The following is a 12,170-nucleotide window of genomic DNA, read 5'->3' on the forward strand; positions in this document are numbered from 1 at the left end:
CCCGAAACGTCAGCCTTTCTGCTCCTATGATGCTGCTTGGCCTGCTGTGTTCATCCAGCTCTGCACCATGATACAAAGGGACATTGACATTACAACTACAAGTTTTCCTTTACTGGAAGTACCTATGTGAATAAACAGGACGGATGGGTTCCTCGCGGCATGTTAAACCATAATGTTGTTGTTGTTGCCTGGTCATCCCTGAGCTCCTCCCTCAGCCGATTTCATGAAAACCAAATTACAAATTACAAATAAGAACTTGAAATTGCTTCAAAAACTCAGCAGGTCTGGCAATAGCTGTGGAGAGAAAGCAGAGTTGACACTTCCGTTCAGTGGCCATTGTTCAGAACGTCAACTCACTCTTCTCTCCAACGATGCTGCAGACCTGTTGATTTTTTTCCCCAGCAATTTCTGCTTTTGTTACTGATTTCCAGCATCTGCAGTTCTTTATGCCTTTTTTGAGTACCGCTAATTGTGATGCTTCTGTTTTGGCACTTTGATGCGAGTAGCATGACTACATGAGAATACGAGCAACACAACTAAAGTGCTTCATTTGTTGTAAAGTTTATTAGAATCTCAAGAGGCCATGAAATGACCCATATAAATACATTGTTTTTCTGAAGGGTCACTGGACTCGAAACAGTAACTGTGCTTTCTGACCACAAATACATATTTTGTTTCAATTCACTAATTCACCATTGTTACTTCCAGTGTACAGTAAGGACATCTCTCAGTTCAAATATATAATTTAATGTGGTGGATGACTTGATGCACAATGAGAACTTGCTGGATGATACAGTTAAAAATAATGAAGAGATCGACGCGCAGAATGATGTCGCTCCATAATTTACAGAGGTTACCGCCTCTCTCATGTTCCCCTCAATAGGACGCTCTCAGACCAAGAGCTACACTTGTGTAAAGTTAGTTATAGGTAGCGTTCAAATATAGGTGATGTCAACACGATTGCTTCGGATTTCATTCATTTTTCAGTGTTCGCGTACTGGGACTTTGCTAAATAAAGAACTTGCAGAATGTGTTCGGAGAAGCTTGTTTCACAGTTGCCAGGCTTGAAATACATTTTTTAAAAAATACGCTGCTTTAAATTCGAACACATAAATGCAAGTATTGCTAAACTTGCAGGTCCTGAAACGGGCTCAATATCTAACCACAAGTGTTTCCATTCTCTTCAACTGTGCTGAACCTTTCTTGAAAAAAATAAATGTGTTGCAATCGTTCAAACTGCAGCAGCGATAATAGCTCATCCGAAGCATAAATCGAAAATAGTGCCTGCGTGGTCTGAACTCTCCGTCAACGTAGAATGTGTTACAAATAAAAATAACATTTATGAAGGGAACAAATGGTAACGGAGGCACTCCCACGCATAAGCAAAACCACAGGACACACGCGTTCGGCAAGTTACATTTATATTGCGCCTACAAAGGTAGTAAAAAAACGAAGACGCTTGGCAAGGAACATTATGGACGGACCAAAGTAATTTATTGATGAAAACAGCTTGGTCAAAGAGACAGGTTTTAAAAGAGGAGACATAAACAGGCTTCATTCGTGATGAGCCTCCAGACATATAGACCCTTGTAGTTCAAGACATGGTTGCCAAACATGGAATGGTAAAAATTGGACTTGGGATTAGAGACCAAAATTGAAACAGAAACAATGTCCTGAACTGGAGGAATTTAAAATATTATGCATTAATATTTAAAATGCTAAAGAGGATTTCAAACGAAAGACGTTGCAGAATCAGAAGGCAATGTGGCACAATACATATGAAACGATGACTGAAGTGGTGTTGGGATGAGTTATACATACATAGACTTTAGCATGGACTGAAAACAAAATCACATAAAAATAAAGACGCGTACGCACACTTACAAATAAAGGGACTTTTATTTTTAACCGTGGGAGTCAGGCGGTAGTAAAGCACTTTAAAGCCAATGAGGGACGATCACTGTTATGTTGCAAAAATCACAGGCACACGCATAGTCATATGCATGCATACACCAATAGACAACGCGTACAGATCCGTAGACACTCGCATCGTCATTGTGGGCAGTCTCTTGGAATCGAACATGTGACCTCAGATGATTGAGACACCGAGTTCCGGATCCACTCGGTTTTCCGCAATGGGAGCACTTTGTTTCAAAGAGAAATAGAATTCACAGCTCTGGATTACCTTCCTTCACCTTCTTCTGCCACAGCCGCTCCACTTCTCAACTGTCTTGTCTTTGTGCTGTGCACACATTCACACACATGTACATACAAATGGAACAATGGTGAGATGTGAAAGGGAATGCAGGGATCGTTGTATTTCCACGCTCATATAATGTGGCTATTTTCCCATTTCTGTTCCGTTTCTTTCACGCTAGATCCTTCTGCAACTGTCGAGTAATTCCGGTTTCTATCCCAGCACAATGACTCAATTAAATTCACAAATTACTTCTGTAGGACGACACTTAATTATTTTCTTTGGAAACATTGTTTCCTACTACATCTGCAACGTTACCTGTATTCATCCCACCTCAATCCTTCAAGTTCAACATTAATACATAGAAATGAACAGAATCAATAATATGATAAAAAAAAAAACAGAACGTTGACAAAGTTATACAACCTGACAAGCCACATTTTAACCGTTTTCACCAAATGCAGTCACTGTGCCACCACCTTCCAAATTATAGAAAATATGTTGATTCCAAAACTCTGCTGTCCATAGGCTATCCTGCGCAAAGTCGTGCTCACCCTTCTCCACAGTCCCCGTTGACCTCCGATTATTTCCTATGCTTTATCGGCTCAAATTTAAAAAGGTGATACTCGTATAAGTTTCCTTTTGGCCTTGTCATTCCCGACCTCAGCATGCCTCCTTCCAGTAACTCCACTCCCCATTCTCATATCTGTGGAATTTTGCATCTTACCGGCGCTTTGCCAACATTTCCTAGCTTCCCTGCTCCAAACATTCTCTCCCTAAACGTCACTGCTACTTTATTTCTCCTTTTCAAACAGAATTCTTCTTTAAATCCACATCAAGTATCGGTCTTTCATCACTCTACGTATCCGTATTTCTTTCACAGGGTGTGATTTTATTTAATCCTTCAGGAAACACGGGTACTTCTTCGTGTTCAAATCATTTATATAAATGTAAGTTGTCGTTTGAGATCAATTTTTTACTTTTCCAGGTGCGCTGAAGGGTTATGACTAACCGTTAATTTCTCCTTTCTTAGCAAATGCTGGTCAGGCAATTGTGTGATCTGGCCATGTTTCGTTTTCATGACACACAATCAATAGCAATTCATAGCATAGGCATTGAGAATTCAGGCCATCTGATACATTCTGGCATTTTTGCTCCCCCCCCCTCCCCACCAGTCTTGTGTAATCCAGTTTGCATATTCTTTAATTTATTCCTGTTTGGTATGCTTAAGCACTATTTTCGATTTCACGATGTCTATTTAAGTTTATGTCATCTAGTTTGCCATTCGATCAAAAGTGGAAACATTTTCTCTGAATGATCAACCCGGTCAGATCCTTTCATATTACCAATTGCTTCGATTAGGTCACCCGCAAATTTTTATTCTCAAAAATCGATTTGAATACCAGCTGGTGATCAGATGGTAGCACCCTCACGTCCGTCTAAGGAGTAGGTTAGCGAGAGCAACTACTTCAAGGCTAGAGCAGCAGATATCTAAGTTGACATTACAGTGCAGGACCGAGCAAGTAACGCTGTCGGAAGCATTGTGTTTAGCATGCAACGTTAACAAAAGTCCCCATCCACCCTTCTGTGTGAACGTGAAGGGTCCATGATCACTTTTAAGTAGAACGAAAGAGTTAATCCGAGAGTCTAATTTGGGAAGTTTTAATCGTGCGAATTGGCTGTGGCGTCTCCTGAATCACAACTGTCACTAAAGTTAAAAAACTGTCACGACACCTAAAACGTTGGCTGTAACCACTTTGGGAAGTCCAGTGAGTATGAAGAGCGTGATATGAAAATGTTTTCTGTAATGAAACGTCATCTCGATATCAAGGCAAATTCAAAAATTTCCTTTGACTATTACTTCTCGTGAAATTTGGTGATCTCCTCATTTCCCGAAAACTTGGAAATTCCTGAAACGCCTTCGCTCAATGCTGAAGCAGACTGACCAGACGAGGTCGCTATTTCCTTGCAAGATGGTGTTCGTCTGTCGGCGGAAATGTCACCGCTTTCAAGCTTAACAGACAAACATGTTGAAAAAATATTTTTAAAAAGCCAATAAATGAAGTTGACTTTGGAGCCAGAAGAGTGTCAACTGGTAGTTGTCTGTCTCTCTGCTGCGGAATGAAAAGCGCTGGAAAACAATTTTAACTTTTAACTTACCTTCGAGGCGCTCTCTTTAATAGAAATCCCATCTCCAGTTTTCGCGTTGTCCGTACGCAATCGAGACATCTTGAGATTTTCGAGGTAAAACCATACTGTTCTGCACAGAAAAATGAGCGAAGCAGGTGGGCGGTACATTCACTCAATCAAGTCAATCCCCAGATGAATAGGTCAAAATATGAAAGAAAGTGAAAATATTTTGTAAATTAAAAAAAAACAAAGAACTGCGGATGTTGGAGATCGGAAACAAAAACAGAAACTGTTGGAAAAAGCTCAGCAGGTCTGGCAGCATCTGTGGAGAAAAGGGTGGTTAACGTTTCTGGTCCAGTGATGCTTCTTCAGAACTGAAATTATTTTGTGTTTGAGAAGTTAATTATTATTATAGAAAATTGAGTGACAGGATATTTAACCGGATTTGTGAAGATATCCTGGTAAATATAGTTGCATTGGAATTTTATGGGATGTTTCGACATGTACAATGATGGACATGTATAGCTGTTTGCAAAAGGAACCACCTGCAGACTATGAAACTTCAACGTGAAAAGCCATAGTAAGTGCGTACAACTTGGCCTTAAAGGTATCAATGCAGATTTTATTGTGATAATAAAGAAAACTAACCAAGTGTATGAAGAATTTACAAGGGCGAAGTGATTTTGATCACTAAAGTTAGTGGAAAACCCTGAGATCATCAGGGAAATCATAATTGGACAAGAATTCCAACTCTTAAGACTGATTTAAAAGAGTATCAAGTGTGAAAAAATCTAAGTAGCTGCAGTTCTGGCAGGCACCTATGATATCACATATCTACAGTTAATTGTGGGGAGTTGGTCATATGGAAATGCACAAGAAAAGTGGAGAAATAGAAATTGTTGGGATTGAAAAGTCAGCAGTTTCAGGAAGCTGATACAACAATGCCAAACAATGAAGCTGAAAGAGTAGAATGAATGATAAACAACAAGAGTGTTACCACATAATTTAGGTAAATTTATTTGTTGCTAGGGGCTATCTGTAAATTATGTTATTAAGTACCAGAAATAAGGGTAAGTTAGAAGCAATGGAAGTAAATAATAATATTAAGACCATTGTAGGGTTGTAAGCCCACGAGGAATAGGTTAATGTTATAATAAGGGAAGTAGGATTAAGACTGAGGCAATGTATAGCAGGTGAGTGGGGAGAAAATCAATTGAAAAGAAAAATAAGTCTTCTGAACCATGTTATTTGAAGCAAGTAAAATTGCTTCGGAAAAAAAAACAGTTGAATTAATCCAGCATGTTAACATTGCACAAGAACAGACTGGTTAGCAGAACAAACGTGGCACAAACATAGGAGAAAGTTAAAATAAGTAGTCATGTACCAGAGTTGTAGAGTCTCCTACAGGACAGTGAAACGATGTTTTTTTGTTTACATGCGAACGATGCGAGGCTGACAGCAACTGGCCCCTTTCCCACGAGAAGAAGGCCAAAAGCGTTATACTGAGATATTAAGCCATGGTACTGGAGCAATGAACAGATAGGATTTTCCAAAATATAAAGTTTAAGTGTCCCATGAAGAGCTTAAACATGTCGTCATTCGGCGTCCGTTTATCTCCCCTCCTTCCTGCGCATGTGCCCTGGTGCTATTTTACTATGCAAGCGTCACAGATGGAATTGGACCACGATGAGATGAATAGATTGACATGTATTACAGGTAATCAGTACATTCAAATAATTTAATGCCCACTTAGAAGCAGTATGATAATCAAAGTTTGTAACAACAGCTCGAGATCCACCTTTCTTTATGGAAAGTGTTTGTCTCCCATGCATTGGCATGAAACTTCCAAGAGCCTCCATTTTGTTTCGTGGGTTGTGGTGAATAACAAATCGCCCAATTCAGCAGGGGAGTTCAGTTCTGTATGTTGCACCATCTGCAGTGTGTGGGAAGTCATGAGTGCTCCTGGCAATCTGGATGAAAGCATCTGCAGGAAGTGCCACTAGTTTGATAAGCTTGAACGCCTGTTTTTGGAGCCACTACAACGCACCATTGAGGCTGAAAATTATGTGGGTAGCACTTCGGGAAGTGATCACCACACAGCTTAGAAAAAAAAATACAGTCAGGGAGGCAATGGGTGATCATCAGTCAGTCGAACGGTGGCTGATTCGGAAAGCACCAGAGTGCTTCTCACCCAAGTATGCCTTTTCTGTATTGGAAAACGGTGAGAGTGCAGCCAGTGCCCAGCTGCGCAAGAAAGGAGATAGAGAGAACAATGGTAATAGGACATTCAATAGTGAGAGATACAGCCAGGCAATTCGGCAACCACGGAAGTAACTCTTAAACTGGTGTTTTTCCTCCCTGGGGCCAGGGTCAGGAATGTAACTTGAACAACAATACGACAAACATACTTATGGGGCAGCTTACGAGTGTGATTGATGCGTGTTTACGCTAATGTGGTAGGGGATCAATATATAGCGTGGAAGTACAGTAGGGGGAGGTCCAGATAAGTGTAGAAGGGTAATCGAGTTGGCATAGAAGGCAGTGTAAACATAATAGAGTAAATGCACATGGAAACATGGAAAGCATGGATGGCATTTATTTTAATGCAATGACTTGAAAGTTTTGATTAAAACATGAGAATATGATATCATTGTTATTGTGGAAACATTGTTGAGGGAAGAAAGGGACTGATTACTCAACATTCCAGGATATAGAATCATTAAGCCAAATGGAGGAAGGGGCTGCAAAAGAAGAGGTAATATCACAATATTAATCAGAGTGAATTACTGCAATAAGGAGGGACGATGTCTTAAAACATCACTAAAGTGTCTCCATACAGGTCGTACGTAAAGATAAATGTGTCCATTTAGGTCGTAGTAAAAGACAAAATGTGGGTATCTCTTTGCACGTTTGTACTGTAAATCCCAATCAGTCAGGGAGAGGTGGAAAGACAGATACGTAGACAATTTGGAGAGAATTGTAAAAAATATTTGGGAAACAAGAGTAAGGGATTTCAACTTCCCCAAAGTTAGCTGGGGTGGATAAAATATGAATGGCTTAGAGCAGGTGGAATTCATCAAATGTGTTCATGAGAGCTTTTGAAGCCAAAACGTCGTGATTTGGGATGGTTGGAGGAAGTGGGGAGAAGGGGTGCTGTTGCTGCTGCTGTCCTGTTTCACTTAATTTTCAGGAACAATGTTGGGTAGATCTGGCCATGGAAGATGTGGCAGTGGGGCAGCATTTCAGTGATGATGACCACAATTCAGAAAGATTTAAATAAAATATGGATAAGGACCGAGATGGACTGGTAATAAAGGTTCTGAACTGAGGGAAGGACAATAATATTAACTAAGTTAGTCTCGAACGTATTGGAACTGAGAGGAAGAAGGTATTAGTAGTTTTAGCTGGCTTGAAAGCAGATTAACCTCCAGGCCCAGATGTATGTAAAGCTGCTGTGGGAGGCAAGCAAGGAGATTTCAGAGGCTCTGACATTAACATTCAATCCTCACGACCAGAACAATTATGTCAGTGTACTGGAGGGCAGCTTCATTCAAGAAGGGTCATGGGATAAACCAGGAAACTACAGGCCAGCGACATGCGGTCCGGGAATTAATCTTCAATTGTGGAGGCAAGGATTAGTTAATGAAAGCCTTCAGAGTTTTATTTGGAGGAGACCTTGTCGAACAAATTTGATTCAATTTTTCGAGGACATGATGAGGTGTGTAAATGAGGGTAATACAGATGATGTCTCCATGCACTTCAGAATGGTGTTTTACAAGCTCTCAAATTGAAGAATAGTTGAAAAGCGAAGAGTTCATGGTGTCCAGGGCAATTAACATGAGATAAGCTGAATAACATAATGCAGGAATGATACTCAGAAAAAGACAATTGTTTAGAATGATGAACGAAACAGGTAGAAAGGTGACAAACTGAGGATCTATCAAGCCAGGCTTCACTCTGAGTTCTGAATTGTACAGTATTACTGTCAGCTGCTATCATAACTTTCATGCTTTCAGTTGTTTCAGCGGCGGGAGTCCAGGAGAAAGCGCGAGGGCAGCCTGGGAAGGTAAGTTTTCGATTATAAAAGACTTACCTCGTGTGACTGTGGCCTTTCAGTTGATTCAGCGGCGGGAGTCCGGGAGAAAGTGCGAGGGCAGCCTGGGAAGGTAAGCTTCCACCCAATAAACTTGGGAGTTAACTAATACCTGAGACACTACACGCGTAGTGTCTCCCACCCTGCCACCTCCTCTAACCTAATAATAACGACTAAGTGCGGTGAGCAGGTAAGCTATTTGTATTTTTTGCCCCCATCTCTTTGTTATCTTTCGGAGTGGTCACCTAGACGCCAAATCCTCTGGGAGCGGGTAAGAAGGCAAAGCCGGAGTCTGTTTGAGTATACAACGGAGTAAACTTACTGGTGCAGAGAATACTGCAAAACTAAAAAAAAAACCTAATTAATTTTAAATAATTAACTAAGTAGAGATGGCAGGCCAGGTGATGTGTTGTAACTGTATGATATGGGAGCTAGCTGATCCCATTTAGAACGGTAGTGACCACATCTGCAACAAGTATTGGCTGCTTGAGGAGCTCCGGCTCAAAATTGATGAGCTGGAATCCGAATTCCAAACACTGCGACACATCCGGGAGGGGGAGAAATACCTGGCTGCTGTGTTCCAGGAGACAGTCACACCTGGTAGATTAACTAATGTTAATTCGATTGGCGGGCAGGGACAGCAGTGTGTGACTGCGAGTGAGGCAGGTAGAGGGACCCTGCAGACGGGAACACAGGAGCCGCAGCCCTTGACATTATCCCACAGGTTTGAGGCACTTTCTCCCTGCGTGGATGAGGAACAGGGCTGCAGGAAGGATGAGTCAACTGACCATGGCTCCATGGTCCAGGAAGACATTCAAGAGGGGGAAGCAAAAAGACAGATTGTAGTTGTAGGGGATTCCATTATCAGGGGGATAGACAGTATCCTTTGCGAGCAGGATAGAGAATCCCGCATGGTGTGTTGCCTGCCCAGTGCCAGGGTGCAAGACATCTCTGACTGGCTTGAGAGGATGCTAGAGAGGGAGGGGGAGGATCCAGTTGTTGTGTTCCACGTAGGTACCAACAACATAGGCAGGACTAGGAAGAAAGACCTGTTTCGGGATTATGAAAGGCTAGGAACAAAATAAAAAAAAAACAGGTCTTCAAGGGTCATAATCTCTGGATTGCTGCCCAAGCCACGTGCAAATTGGCACAGGGAGGCGAGGATCAGGGAAGTAAACACGTGGCTAAAAGAGTGGTGTGGGAAAGAGGGTTTCCTTTTCATGGGGCACTGGCATCAGTTCTGGGACAGGAGGGATCAATACCGCTGGGATGGACTCCACCTGAACAGGGCCGGGTCCAGTGTTCTGGCGAAAAGGGTAAATAGGGTGGTTAATAGGAATTTAAACTAGTAAGTAGGGGGGAAGGGAGAAGTAAGCGTAGAGGGAGAATAATAATTGATGTAAGGCAAAGCAGCAGGTTAGCAGGTGACGAGGAAGGTTCAACTCCATTGAAATTAGGAAAAATATTAAAGGGAAGGAGAACTCAAGAGCTGTTAGTAATGGAGGTAATGGGACCCAAAAAGAAGGTGCAAAAACTGGCATAAGGGCACTTTATCTGAATGCTCCGAGCACTCGAAACAAAGTGGATGAGTTGACAGTGCAAATCATGGCAAATGGGTATGATTTAGTGGCCATTACAGAGACATGGTTACAGGATGGTCATGACTGGGAGTTAAATATCCAGGAATATCAAACTGTTCGGAAGGACAGACAGGATGGTAAGGGAGGTGGTGCTGCTCTTATTTTTAAGGATGATATCAGGGCGGTAGTGAGAGATGTTTTGGTTCTACTGAACAAAACATTGAATCCATTTGGGTGGAAATTAGGAATAGCAGGGAGAAGAAGTCACTGATAGGTGTGGTCTATAGGCCTCCAAATAATGACATCGTGGTGGGGCGGGAAATAAACATAGAAATAGCTAATGCATGTAAAAATGGTACAGCAATTATCATGGGGGATTTTAATCTACATATCGATTGGTCAAACCAGGTCGGTCATGGCAGCCTTGAGGAGGGGTTCATAGAATGCATCCGCAATAATTTCCTTGAACAATATGTAATGGAACCTACGGGGGAGCAAGCAATCCTAGATCTAGTCCTGTGTAATGAGACAGGAAAAATTAATGATCTCACAGTCAGGGATCCTTTCAGAAGAAGCAATCACAGTATGGTCGAATTTAAGATACAGATGGAGTGTGAGAAGGTTAAATCCAGTACGTATGTCCTGTGCTTAAACAAAGGAGACTATGAAGGAATGAGGGAGGAGTTAGCTAAGGTAGAATGGGAGCAAAAAGTTTGTGGTGGGTCAATTGAGAAACAGTGGAGGACTTTCAAAACGATTTTTCACAGTGCTCAGCAGAAGTATATTCCAGTGATAAGGAAGAACTGTAGGAAAAGAGAGAGCCAGCCATGGATGTCTAAAGAAATAAAGGAAAGTATCAGATTGAAAAAACACATACAAAAAAGAAAAAAGTAGTGGGAAACTAGTAGACTGGGAAATCTTTAAAGGCCAACAGAAACCAACAAAAAAAAGTTATAAAGAAAAGTAAGATAGATTAAGAGAGTAAACTTGCTCAGAATATAAAAATAGGCAGCAGAAGTTTCTATAAATATGTAAATCGTAAAAGAGTGGCGAAGGTAAACATTGACCCTTTAGAAGATGAGAAGGCCAACTTAATAACTGGGAATGAGGAAATAGCCGAGACATTAAACAGTTAATTCGTGTCGGTCTTCACAGTGGAAGACACAAATAACATGCCAAAAACTAATGGCAAGAAGTTTATAGCAGGTGAGGACCGAGAAACTATCATTATCACTAAGGAGGCGGTGCTGGGCAAGCTAATGGGGGCTAAAGGTAGACAAGTCTCCTGGCCCTGATGAAATGCATTCCAGCATACTAAAAGATGTGATGGGGGAAATAGCAAATGCACTAGTAATTATTTACCAAAATTCACTGGACTCTGGGGTGGTTCCCGCAGATTGGAAAACAGCTAATGTGACGCCACTGTTTGAAAAAGGAAGTGGATAAAAAGCAGATAACAATAGGCCAGTTAGCTTAACTTCAGTAGTGGGGAAAATGCTTGAATCTATCATTAAGGAAGAAATAGCAAGACACCTGGATATAAATTGTCCCATTGGGAACACCAGCATGGGTTCATGAAGGGTAGGTCATGTTTAACTAATTTTGTGGAATCCTTTGAGGACATTACTTGCGTGGTGGACAATGGGGAACCTGTGGATGTGGTGTATCTGGATTTCCAGAAGGCATTTGACAAATTGCCACACCAAAGGCTGCGACATAAGATAAAGTTACACGGTATTACAGGTAATGTTTTGGCATGGACAGAGGTATGGTTGACCAGTAGAAATCAAAGAGTAGGGGTAAATGGGTATTTTTCTGGTTGGCGGTCAGTGGCTAGTGGTGTGCCTCAGGGATCAGTGTTGGGACCGCAATTGTTTACAATTTACTTAGATGATTTGGAGTTGGGGACTAAGTGTGGTGTGTCAAAATTTGCAGATGACACTAAGGTGAGTAGTAGAGCAAAGTGTGCAGAAGACACTGAAAGTCTGCAGAGGGATAGAGATAGTCTAAGTGAGTGGGCAAAGGTCTGGTAGATGGAGTACAATGTTGATAAGTGTGAGGTCACCCATTTTGGTAGGAATAACAGCAAAATGGACTATGTTTTAAATGGTAAAAATTGCAGCACGCTGCTGTGCAGAGGGACTTGGGTGTCCTTGTGCATGAATCGCTA

The sequence above is a fragment of the Rhincodon typus genome, chromosome 15 (genome assembly GCF_021869965.1).
Source record: "Rhincodon typus isolate 14 chromosome 15, sRhiTyp1.1, whole genome shotgun sequence".
NCBI classification, from domain to species: Eukaryota; Metazoa; Chordata; class Chondrichthyes; order Orectolobiformes; family Rhincodontidae; genus Rhincodon; species Rhincodon typus.